The following is a 12,116-nucleotide window of genomic DNA, read 5'->3' as shown; positions in this document are numbered from 1 at the left end:
AAATGGAAAGCAATCTCTTTAGGAATCCTCAGCAATCTCCCCGCACCACCGTATTTCGCCTGCTTCAAAACAGCTTTCAACCAGGCACCCCATTCCCTTGGAAGGAAGCTCTTATCTCGGTCACCAACAAGCTCTTATCTCCTGATGTATCAAGTCTATTACAAATAATATGTTAATTATCTTATTTATCCACTTATCTCTTCTAAATTACGATATTTTTTTCATTTTCTTTTGAATCCGTAAACCATATTCTATCCTAAAATTCTCCTTATTATCTGGATTTTTAGAACAAGAAATAAAATCTTAAACATAGTCTCCAAAAATTATAAAAACTCTATTCTAAAAATAATATATCATCTCCTCCTCTCATCTTTTCTCATTGTTTTCGTTTTTTTCTTGCCAATACGTACTGTCCCCTTCTCGAAAATTTCTAATCTTCCACTCGATACACGAATGACATGATGCGTCAGATGTATAAATATAATATCTCTTTAATAATACTCCAATAGTCTAAAATACTACGAACTTAATTTTTGAAATGTTAATAAATGTTTGGCTTAATACCTTCGCAACTCTCTCGACTTAGTCCCTTTTTTCACTTTACCCCTAAACTTAGGGGACGACTTATTAGCCGTCTTAACTCAACAAATGTAACACTTCATATCCCGTATGTGCCTAAATGGCATGGAGTACGTAACACATTCCAAGACACCTTTTGTATCTATTCCAATATACCTTATGCCTCTTGATGCGAACCATTACTTCATTGCGTTGAAAAATACATATAAACCTAAGAGCATAAAGTGTTACATTTGGTAAATTGAGGGGTTAATAGGATGCACAAAGTAAGTTGAGAGAGCTAATCAATGACATATAGGAAAGAGCATGAAGTGTTATCTTTATTGAGTTGGGGGCTAATAGATTGTCGTCTAAGTTGCGGTGGCAAAGTGAAAAAAAGGACAAGTTAAGGGGATTGCGAAGATATTAAGCCTAAATTTTTATAATTCCTTTACAAAAATAGATCGTAAGTGTTAGAAATTATTAAACTAAAAAGACAATGGAATATGGATACAATAATTAAAAGAACGTAAAAATATCATGAATCTGAAAATGCAAGAAATCAATTGAAATTATAATTTTTTTTTAAATCTTTTGGCGAACTGAAAGTAGAATAAAGCAATCTGAGACTTGATTACAATAAAACTTCTATATAGAAATACATTTGGGACCAGACTATTTGTATAACAATTGGGAGGTTATTATTAAATAGAGTTTGGTCATAGATGTTATTACCAAGTTGGAACCAGAGTTTTTTATAACAAAATAGAGATTATTTCTATCTAAAGTATTCCTATATATACGCTTTACTGTATATCATTTTCCTTAAAATAGGTTTAACCATAATTGATCATCGTCTCTTATAATATAAGATGCATAGACTAATTCGAATCGTGTGTGGAAGTTATCACGGAAAATATGATCCTAGATCAAACAGAAAAATAACTACAAAAGGGGCAACGAAAATAAAGTAAGATGAGCTTTTATAAATGACAAAAAAAAAAAAAATTGCCATGTACATGATTTTCCTTTTTAATGTTTATTTTAAAAGGAAAATGAACTTTTTAGGATTCTAAAAACAAAACATACTTTATGCCTTGAAAAAATTATATAATATCTTTTCAAATCTACATATATAGCCTTTAACATTTAATATGGTAGCAACATTTCATTAAAAGCCGTTTCAGAATCTGTTTTGAACGATTGATTGCATTTTTGTTTTTATTTTAAAATCAAAAACCAAATTTTACTTATTCCTTTTATCCAACAATAAAAAACACTCACTTTTTTTCCAAATTTTACTTATTCCTTTTATCCAACAATAAAAAAACACTCACTTTTTTTCTTTTATTAATATATTGCAGATTTATCCGTTCTTGGGCCATAAGTGCTCACTCCGCCCAAATTCTGTCTCGTTCCAATTTTTATCAAAAAAAACTTTACTGGCTAACTAATGATCAGGGGCCGAGCCAGCCCAGGGCTCAGGGGGCCGGAGCTCCCAGGCCACCGGCTCCGTCCTTGAGTACTAGTCGATTTGTCCCATGTAACCCCCTAAAATTAGTATATATTGACTCTATTTGTATTATTTCAATGTTTAAAGGTAGATAAGATTGTTAAGGATGCATATTTCTATTTGAGAGATCATATTTTCGACTCCATTTTCTTTTAGAAAGTTTTTATTTATTTTAACTTTACTTTTCAATAATTATAAAAACATGTTACTATTATTAATTAACTTAAATAGACTCTTTATTTTGATAACACTTTTCAATTCATTCGTATTATGTCTTTACCATTAAAAAAAATAAACATATTTAATTTTCTATTAGTTTAATGCTAGTTTCTAAAAAAAATGATGACATTTTTACAGTTTTAACGCGTTGGAGGCTAAAAAAATTTACCGTCAACCGCACGGCTAAAATTAGCCCCCTCAAGTCTAAATTCCTGGCTCCGCCACTGCTAACGATGTCTTTGAACTATTTTATCGTTTGTGTAAACGATGATATACTTCACAAAAATATCAAAATAATACAGTTTTTTGTAAGGATGTGCATCAGTACAAAACCGAACCGAATAATAGGTAAAACCGAATTAAAACCAAATAAAAAATATGAGGTTCGATTCAGTTTAAACCAAACAAACCGAATTAAGTTAAAAATAACAAATAAGAACCACTATATTTTCTCATTAAATTCACCTAAATAAGAACAAAAATTGTAATACTTTCAAAATATATCTATATTCAGTTAGGCTTAATACATCATTTGCCCCCTGAACTTGTCCAAAATGGTTGATTGATCTCCTGAACTTTCAAAGTATCTCGATAGCCCCCTGAACTTGCATAAAATGTTCAGTTAGCCCCCTAAACTTGCATAAAATGTAATCAATTACCCACTCGGTTGTAAAAAAGTAAGTTAAATGCAGAAGATATGTTACACGCATCTTTAAAAAGTAAAACAACAAAGATCGGGGTATGCGATTATAATATTAGAGAAGAAAATGTTTTATAGTTGCATAAATAAGAAATTCTTTTTTAACATGTTTTAATCTATTTTGTGAAGTATGTAATAACATTCTAAGGCACGTGTAACATATTTTCCGTATGTGACTTACTTTTTTACAACCGAATGATTAATTGATTATATTTTACGCAAATTCAGGGGGCTAACTGAACAGTTTATGCAAGTTCAGGGGGCTATCGAAACATTTTGAAAGTTCAGGGGGCCAACCAATCATTTTGGACAAGTTCAGGTGGCAAATGATGTATTAAGCCAATATCAAAATAACACAGTTTTTTTGTAAGGATGTGGATCAGTATAAAACCGAACCGAATAATAGGTAAAACCAAATTAAAACCAAATCAAAAATATGAGGTTCGGTTCAGTTTAAACCAAACAAACCGAGTTAAGTTAAAAATAACAAATAAGAACTGCTATATTTTCTCATTAAATTCACCTCAACAAGAACAAAAATTGAAATACTTTCAAAATATATCTATATTCAGTTATTATCTTAACAATAAAAAAAACTTGTAAAACCAAATATATGTGCGTGTTTATATATAAGAATGTAAAATATGGGTAATTCGGTTTGGTTTGAAATATCGAAATACACTTAAAATTAAATCTGACACCGAAACAAAATGTTAAAAAAATGAACCGAAAAACCGAATTCAATCGGTTCGGTTCGGTATACGGTTTAAACTGAACTAATACACACCCCTAATTTTTGGTTCTCATGGTTATTGTTCGTTATGGTCATGAACATCCTTTGGTTCTGTAAGATTTTTAGAGCACTAAGCCTAATTAGTTTCATTCGAAACAACCCCACTCTCACATAGGTGATTTTTATTGCTCAGAATTCTGATGCATAATGTATCATTAAAGCATATCTTTACTTTTTTTTGTTTTTATATCATTGTTTACATTATAGGAATGGACTTGGATTTAACACCCACAGTGACAACACAGGGTTTATGCAATTATATGTCTCTTTGAACCTAGATCTTGGGATCTCCAGTCAACAAAAGTAGAGTTTTCATTCACATAACGCCTTAAATTCTAATGGTATTTCGTCTCATTGCTCTCGATGCTTTTTAAACTTGATCTTAGTTTAACCCTTTGGTTAGCGGATCTGCATTATCATCCTTTGATATAACAAAATCAACAGAGATAACACCCATTGAGATTAATTGTCTAAAAATGTTATGTCGACGAAACATGTGTCGATATTTATTGTTATATATCGTGTTATGTGCTCTCTTAATCGTAGTTTGATTATCATAATATATACAAATTGTGGGCACATGTTTTGACCATACAAGAATGTCCTCTAAGAAGCTTGGTAGAGACTCGACTTCTTCTCTGACTTTGTCCAACTCTACAAACTCATACTCCACAGTGGATCTGATTATAACCGTTTTCCTTAAGGATTTCCAAGATATTGTCCCTCTTGCTAGAGTAAACATGCATACACTCGTCCTTTTAACATAATACTTCTCTCGTGTAGTGCAATCTATAATCATGCGTGTACCATAAATATTGAAGTATTCTAACAATGGATTTCCAGTGGATTTCCCCTGGATTACTCGTGCATCCACTTAAATTGCTAGAAGTAAGAGCAATATCATACCTTGTATAACTCATGAGATACATTGAAATTCCTATAACCCTCACGTATTCTACTTGGTCAACACTTTGGCCTTTATTTTTGGACAGATGTTGGCTAGTTTCGATTAGAGTTATGATATAACCAGAATCATCCTTACTAAATCTGCCAATAATCTTGTCCATATAGTGAGACAGATTCAAGATGAGATTGTTAGGTGAATATTTGATTTGGATACGCAAAATCATATCTGTGAGTCTCATATCTTTCATATCAAACTCTAAGTTTGACATGTCATTAGTACTCTTTACCATATTGTCATTACTTCCCACAACAAGTATGTCCTCAACATACAAACATAGAATGATATCCTTTGTTTGTAGTTTTGACATAAATGCATTTGTCACATTCATTTATTTGATTGCCGTTAACCATTATGAAATCATCAATTTTTTTATGTCATTGTTTTCGTACTTGATTTAATCCATATAAAGACTTCACTAATTTACACCTTTCTTTCTTGATCTGGAGCTACATAACTTTTAGGTTATTCCATGTAGATCACTTCATCTAGATCTCCATTTAGGAAAGCTAACATCAATCTGATGTACTTCAAATTTTGTGAAGCGTAAATTCCAAATACCATCCTAATAGATATTATCATAGACACGAGAGAATATGTGTCAAAGTAATCAAGATCTTCTTTTTGTCTATAATCTTTTATAACCAATTTGGCCTTATGCTTAGTGGTTTCATTCCTGGAGGAAGATCCACTAATTCCTCTCTGGCCACCGGAACTACCCCTACCATGGATGGTCTCGTCCCCCACCCCCCACCCCCACATCGGTCGTTGGAACTATCCCTACTATAGATGGTTTCAGCCCCCCTGTTTTCGACAAATTAAGTTCATGGTGGTTAATTAACTCATTGAATTTGTATTTAATTAGAAAATCCAAGTTGATTAATATAAGGTAGGCGAAAGTTTTTCCTAAGTTTGTTCAAAACGATTTAATTTTATTTTTGTAGTCCAAATAAAGTTTAATTTTGAGAAGTTTTACAGTGGTATGTAAAAATCGATTTTAGACCATTCAAATGATAGCATGTATATATACGTAAATGAAAATTGAGTGAGTTCTATTTAGCAAAAAAATTTATGTATGCACGTGTAAAGTTGGTCCATGCGGACCAATCCTGTATTGGTACGTGGTCACTAAAAAGTTTTTGAATGCGATTTTTAATGCTACTGATATAGCTAATATACTAAGCTAAGTAGCTTGTCTTTAGGGTGTATTGTTGGAAATGATTCTACTATAATAATAATAATATATATAAAAAAAAAAGTTGCAAAAGGTGTTGGGATGACAATCCACCTAATTAATTTTATTTGTTTTGTGTTTTTCTTTATCAAAATAAATAACCAATTAAATACTTATTGTTTTCACACAATTTAGTTGAATTATTTTGTATTAAGATTGCTATAAATAAAATAACAACTCTAGCATGCTGAGTATGTACAATTTTAAGAGCAAAAGGATTAAGCTATCCCATAGAGAGCAAGACTAATTAGAGCATCCTTACTGAGGTGAAAATGTTGTAACTTTTCACTAAAAGTTGTAACCAGACATTATGGGGTATGTCACCAAAAATAGTTTCTAACTAATATTGTTTACAACTGATTTGCTTTCTTCTGAATTTAAAGTCTCAAAACCATTATCACTGCCCATCACGCACAGTGGCGTCTGATTGGCTGCGTCAGGCGCGTGTCTGACACGCGCCAGACACAGCGCGTCAGACGCCCATGGTTGTGTGTTGGGCAGTGATAAAGTGAGAATGTTTCTCATCCCATGCTTCTACGAATATCTCCCATCCCATTCTTTACTTTTTTATTTCACCTATATACCTGTAACATTTTTTTTGAGAGATATGCATTTATTTTTTTATTTATTCCAGGAGTAAAAGTTAATTTCATTCAAAGTTCCACAAAGAAACTCTTCTACCAATTGCAACGGTAATATTACCATTTTATGAAAAAATTTCATAAAAATCCTTATTGTTTTTTTTACAATCAACAGCCATATATTTGAAATTTGTAAAATTAAACTATAAAAGCAACATAAATCTTCATTTCTCCTTACAAAAAATTTCTATTCTCCCTAATTTTTTCCTTCTTTTATCTTAGTTATCAATGGAGAACAATTCTGATTATTTTAGCCAGTATTATTCTCAAGTCCCAAACACCCAAAGTCCCGAAACGCAAAATTCTCAGTCACCGAATCCAAACACGCCAACTGAAAGGTCTCCTATTAGGCCAATTCCACGACCATTTTATGATCCGTACATGTATTATCCCCCGAACCCCTAAAACTTATTTAGTCCTGAATTCCCTCACCCGTATATGAATATACCGGGAAATTATCAAGGGAGGCCGATGTATTACCCCCGTGGGTCTTTTCCTAATGATCCGTATATGGGTCAAGTTCCAATTAATGTCGAAGCTACAAAGACGGGTTCGGTTGATGAGTGCGTTGAAGTAACGGAACAACAAGCACAAGTCGTGGGCGGGTCAATAACGAGGTTCAAGTGGACTAATACACTTGAAAATTTTTTATGTACTAGTTGGTTGACAATTGCAAACGATGCAATTGTGGGTACGAATCAACAGATGGGGGATTTTTGGAAGAGGATTACCAACCACTACAATATTTAGAGGCCCGAAGGTCCTTCTTTAATAAAGGAGAATACGGCTTCAACAAAATTTTACAAAATGAGTAAAACAATTAGTGATTTTGTTGGGTGTTATTCCGACATTGTCCAATTGAAACTGAGCGGGCATTCGGATTCACAAATTATTGAAAAGGCCGAAGAATTGTATGTCCAAAGGCATGGCTCTAAATTTCCATTTCTTCACTGTTGGCAGATAATGAAAGACGAACCCAAATGACTCGCCTTTACAGAAAAACACAACAACAGAAATTCTACAAAAAGAACGAAGCTTTCATCCACGGGAGAATACAGTTCAACTAACGAATCAATAAACGATGTACAATCATTTCCTCAACGTCCAATAGGACAGACGACCACTAAAAAAGCTGCTAAAGGAAAACAAAAGGCGGGTGCATCTTCGAACTTGGTAGAAAAGGAATTTTTTATGGAATTACAAAAGGAAAAAATTAGAATAAACCAACTATTAGCGGATCAAGGGGTAACATTTCTTCGTAATCAAACCGAAGAGATTAGAGCCAAAGATTTCGATTTTCTAGAAAAAGATACGTCTGATATGGATCCAAACATGATTGTTTTAAATAATTTCTATTTTATTTGTAATTTATTATGTTTGCAATTTAGTATTATGTTTGTAATTTAGTTGTTAATTTAGTATTATATTTATAATTTAGTATGCAAGTTTCTATTTTTATTAAGTAAGTTTCTGTTAATTAATTTTATCAAGTAAGTTTATGGTAATTTAGTATTATTTGGTCATTTTGCCAAAACATGGTACATACATTTACTAAACATATTAATTTCGCCCAAACAATATATGGCATACATTCAATTAAACTCAACCAACATATTAAATACAGTCAAACAAACACATTAATTTCAACCAACATATTTACTACATTCAACCAAATCCATTAAATTCAATCAACATATTTACTACATTCAACCATCAAACTTCTTCTATATATTCAATTAGATGTTTTCAGATTTGCATCATAACATTTTGCCAAAAAAAATGTCAAATTCAGATCGTAACAATTTTTACCAAGCGAGAGTAGATGCTATTAGAAATAAGTGGGACGAAACAGATGAGCAAATGGAACGCGAGTTCTTGCAACAAATAGAAGAACCATCCGCACCACCGCGACGTAGAAAATATGTGGATCGAAAACGTGAAGAAGGTGCAGAACGTTTATATAAAGATTACTTTGCTGACGAACCCGTATACAATGACAACTTTTTTTGAAGAAGGTTTCGCATGAGCAGACCGTTGTTCCTACGTATTGTGGAGGCCTTAGGGAATCACAGAGTATATTTCCAACAGAGGGTTTATGCAATAAAGAATAAAGGATTTACTCCACTTCAAAAATGCACAGCGGCGCTTCGCATGCTTGCCTATGGAGAAGCCGTTGATCGTGAAGATGAGTACATTAGAATTGCTGAGTGTACAACATTTGAATCTCTTGAAATTTTTTATCGTGCTATTATCGAGGTGTTCGGAGCAGTCTATATGCGGAAGCCTAATGCTGCTGATGTCCATCGCTTATTTTTAATGCACGAGGAAACACATGGGTTCTCTGGATGCTTGGAAGTCTTGATTGCATACATTGGGCTTGGAAAAATTATCCTGTTGGGTGGAAAGGACAATACACTAGAGGCGATCATGGGGTTCCTACAATCATGCTTGAAGCGGTCGCTTCATAGGATCTATGGATTTGGCATGCGTACTTTGGTGTTGCTGGGCCGAACAACGACCTCAATATCTTAAACAGATCACACTTATTTCGTGACAAATTATAAGGAGTAGCCCCAGAAGAGCAATACACTGTCAACAACAAATTGTACAAGATGGGATACTAGATGACAGATGGTATATATCCCGACTGGGCTGCATTTATGAAAAGCTTTCCACATGCGGTTGAACCTAAGAAAATCACTTTCAAACAGAAGCACGAGAGTGCAAGAAAGGATGTTGAACGAGCATTTGGGGTACTACAAACCCGCTTTGAAATTGTTCATGGACTAGCTAAGTTTTGGGACCAAAGTAAATTGCATGATATTATGGAAGCTTGTATTATACTGCATAACATGATTATCGAAGATGAGCGACACCTCTACTCCAGAACTTATCCTGTAAAAGTATATGAACCAATCGGTATTGAAGACCTTCGACAAGGACCTGCTCCTGATTTTACGGCTTACCTCGCACGGGATTTACAACTCCATAGTAGAGTCACCCATATGAATCTAAAACTCGATCTAGTTGAACATATATGGCAACATTTCGGAGTCACCGACCTTAATGCATGATTCTCGTAAAAAATTATGTTATTTTATCGTATGTAACCCGTATTTTTAATCAATTAATGGGACTTATTCCAAGAGTGTTTTTTTTAATTTGATAAATAATTAGGCACACAATAATTTAAATTTATTTCATAATATTTATTTGTTTATTTTATTTTATTAAAATAATATTACATACTGAATTAATTATTATATTGGATAAATATTTTGATTGTATTAATAATTAGTATTGGATTAATTATATTAGTGGGTAAAAAATTATTAATTGTATATTAATTTAGTAAAATATGAAGTGTTTGAGACAATTTATAAGAGAGTCCACAGGATGCGAGAGCGAGAGAAAGCGATGGAGAACGTGAGGTTGTGGGATCGTTCTAGTGAGAGGGAGAGGCCGGCGGCTGGTGGCGGGGTGCCGCGGCTGGGATTAGAGAGGTCGGATCTGCCAGCTGGTGGTGTCTACGGGGGGGATTTGGGTGCGGTAGGGGAGAGGGAGATGGGAGGCAAGGGGCCGGCTAGGATGGGGTTATGCGAGGATTCCAGATCTGGTCTAGGGGAAAAGAGGGAGGCGAGGCGAGGGATCGGGATCAGGAAGGGAGAGGGTTTGGGCGGCCAGGGTGGGTTGTCTAGGCGGGAGGAACAGATGGGGGGAAAGTGCAGTGACCTGGGCGGGCGTGGAGTGGAGGCGGGGGGCGTGAGGGGTGTTTCGATGGGGGGTTTAGGCAGAAGGCAGGATAGCGAGGGTTTTGACCAGGGGGTGGGAAGCCGGAGGGCGGAGGGTCCGGGGTTGGTTACGGCATTTGGTGCGGATGGGGATTTTGTTGTCACTTTGGCTAAGGAAACTGTCATAGGTCTGTCTAGTTCTAAAATAATTGCTAAGTCTGAGGAGAATGAGGCATTTAAAAATAATTGCAATCAAGGATTGAGGAAAAATTCGTGGAAAGACACGGTGATGGGAGTTGTCACGGAAGAGCAATTAATTTTAAATGATAGCCTGATGGATGGTGACTTTGATGAGGTGTTTTCTGATTTGAATGTGGAAGATGGGGAACAGGATGATCCTCTATGTCCTGTGATTCGGCTCTCTTCGGCTGATAAACGTAACCTTCGAGCCAATTGGAAATTGTCTTTAATTGTGACGGTGCTTGGTAGAAGAATTAGTTTTAACCATTTTGCCCAGAGAATCCAGGCACAGTGGGCTAAAAAAGGGAAAGTCAGTATCACTGACTTGGAAAATGATTACCATGTAATTAAATTTACCGAGGCTGAAGATTATAATGTTGTGATTAATAGGGGCCCTTATATTATCTCTAATCATGTTCTAGCCTTAAGGCCTTGGGTCCCTAATTTTAATCCGCATGATTGCTCGGTGAATAGAATTCTGACTTGGGTGAGATTCTCGGGTCTTCCAATTGAATACTATAATGAAAGTTTTCTTAAAAAGATTGGTGGGATCGTTGGTAAAGTTCACCATGTGGACAAAACTACAATTGGGGCTGTTAGAGGCAAGTTTGCAAGGGTCTGTATCGATATTGACCTTGCTAAACCCCTTTTGTCTAAATTTCGTTTACAAAATACAGTTTATTTTATTGAATATGAAGGAATCCATAACATCTGTTATGAGTGTGGTATGTTTGGTCATATGTATGAGGGTTGTCCTAAAAGGAAGAAGGTGGTGGAAGATGTAGTTGAAGCTGTTAAGACTAGAGAAGAGGAAGTTCGTGGGGATGGGAGGCATTTTGGCCCTTGGATGGTTGCTAAGAGGTCAAGGAGAAGAAGGACACGTGCGTCTATTGTCTAGAATTGTCCTCCTGACATTGTTAAGGATACTGTTCTGGTTCTGAATGGTCCTGGAAACAAGGAGAGGCCATTTCCTAAGGAGAAAGAAACTACCAGCGAGGTTGCGGTCATCAGCTCAGGTTCTAGATTTGGGGCTCTTACCATTGAGGATGATCAAGACTCTGATCATTCTAACGAGAATCTTGAGTCGAGCATTCCAGGATTAGAATCAGTGGAGCCGGCAGATAAGAATGTAGAGACAAATAACCCTCTCTTTGAATCCAAAGTTGAGGTCTAGGCATGTTCCGAGGCCCAGGCCTTACAGATTAAAGAGAAGAACAAAGAGGTTAGTATCCCTAAAACCTGTGTTGAGCCTAGAAATGAGAAGGCTATCGGGGTTAATAAGTTAAATATGAAGAAACCTAAGGGTAATCATAAGAATAAACAAAGCTCCTTGGAGCTGTTGGATAAAAGGGGACCTGCAGGTACATCTTCTAGGCTCATAGGAGCCCCTAATAAATATCTGGTTTAGGGTATTGGGCCTGGGGTCAGTAGTCTTCCGTCTTATGGATTTGTTTGTTTGGAATGTTAGAAGAGCGGCTAACAATGCTACTTGCATCCATATTAAAGATTTAATTAAATAGTTT

At 35.1% G+C, this 12,116-nt stretch overlaps 1 pseudogene; it reads left to right on the top strand.

The window, feature by feature from the left end:
• Positions 1 to 8,401: 8,401 nt before the first annotated feature.
• Positions 8,402 to 9,696, top strand: LOC136227249 (uncharacterized; annotated as a pseudogene).
• Positions 9,697 to 12,116: the final 2,420 nt, after the last annotated feature.

This window comes from Euphorbia lathyris, chromosome 4 (genome assembly GCF_963576675.1).
Source record: "Euphorbia lathyris chromosome 4, ddEupLath1.1, whole genome shotgun sequence".
In the NCBI taxonomy this organism is placed as follows: Eukaryota; Viridiplantae; Streptophyta; class Magnoliopsida; order Malpighiales; family Euphorbiaceae; genus Euphorbia; species Euphorbia lathyris.
Note: the sequence above shows the minus strand (reverse complement) of the source record. Positions and strands in the feature narration are given on the sequence as shown.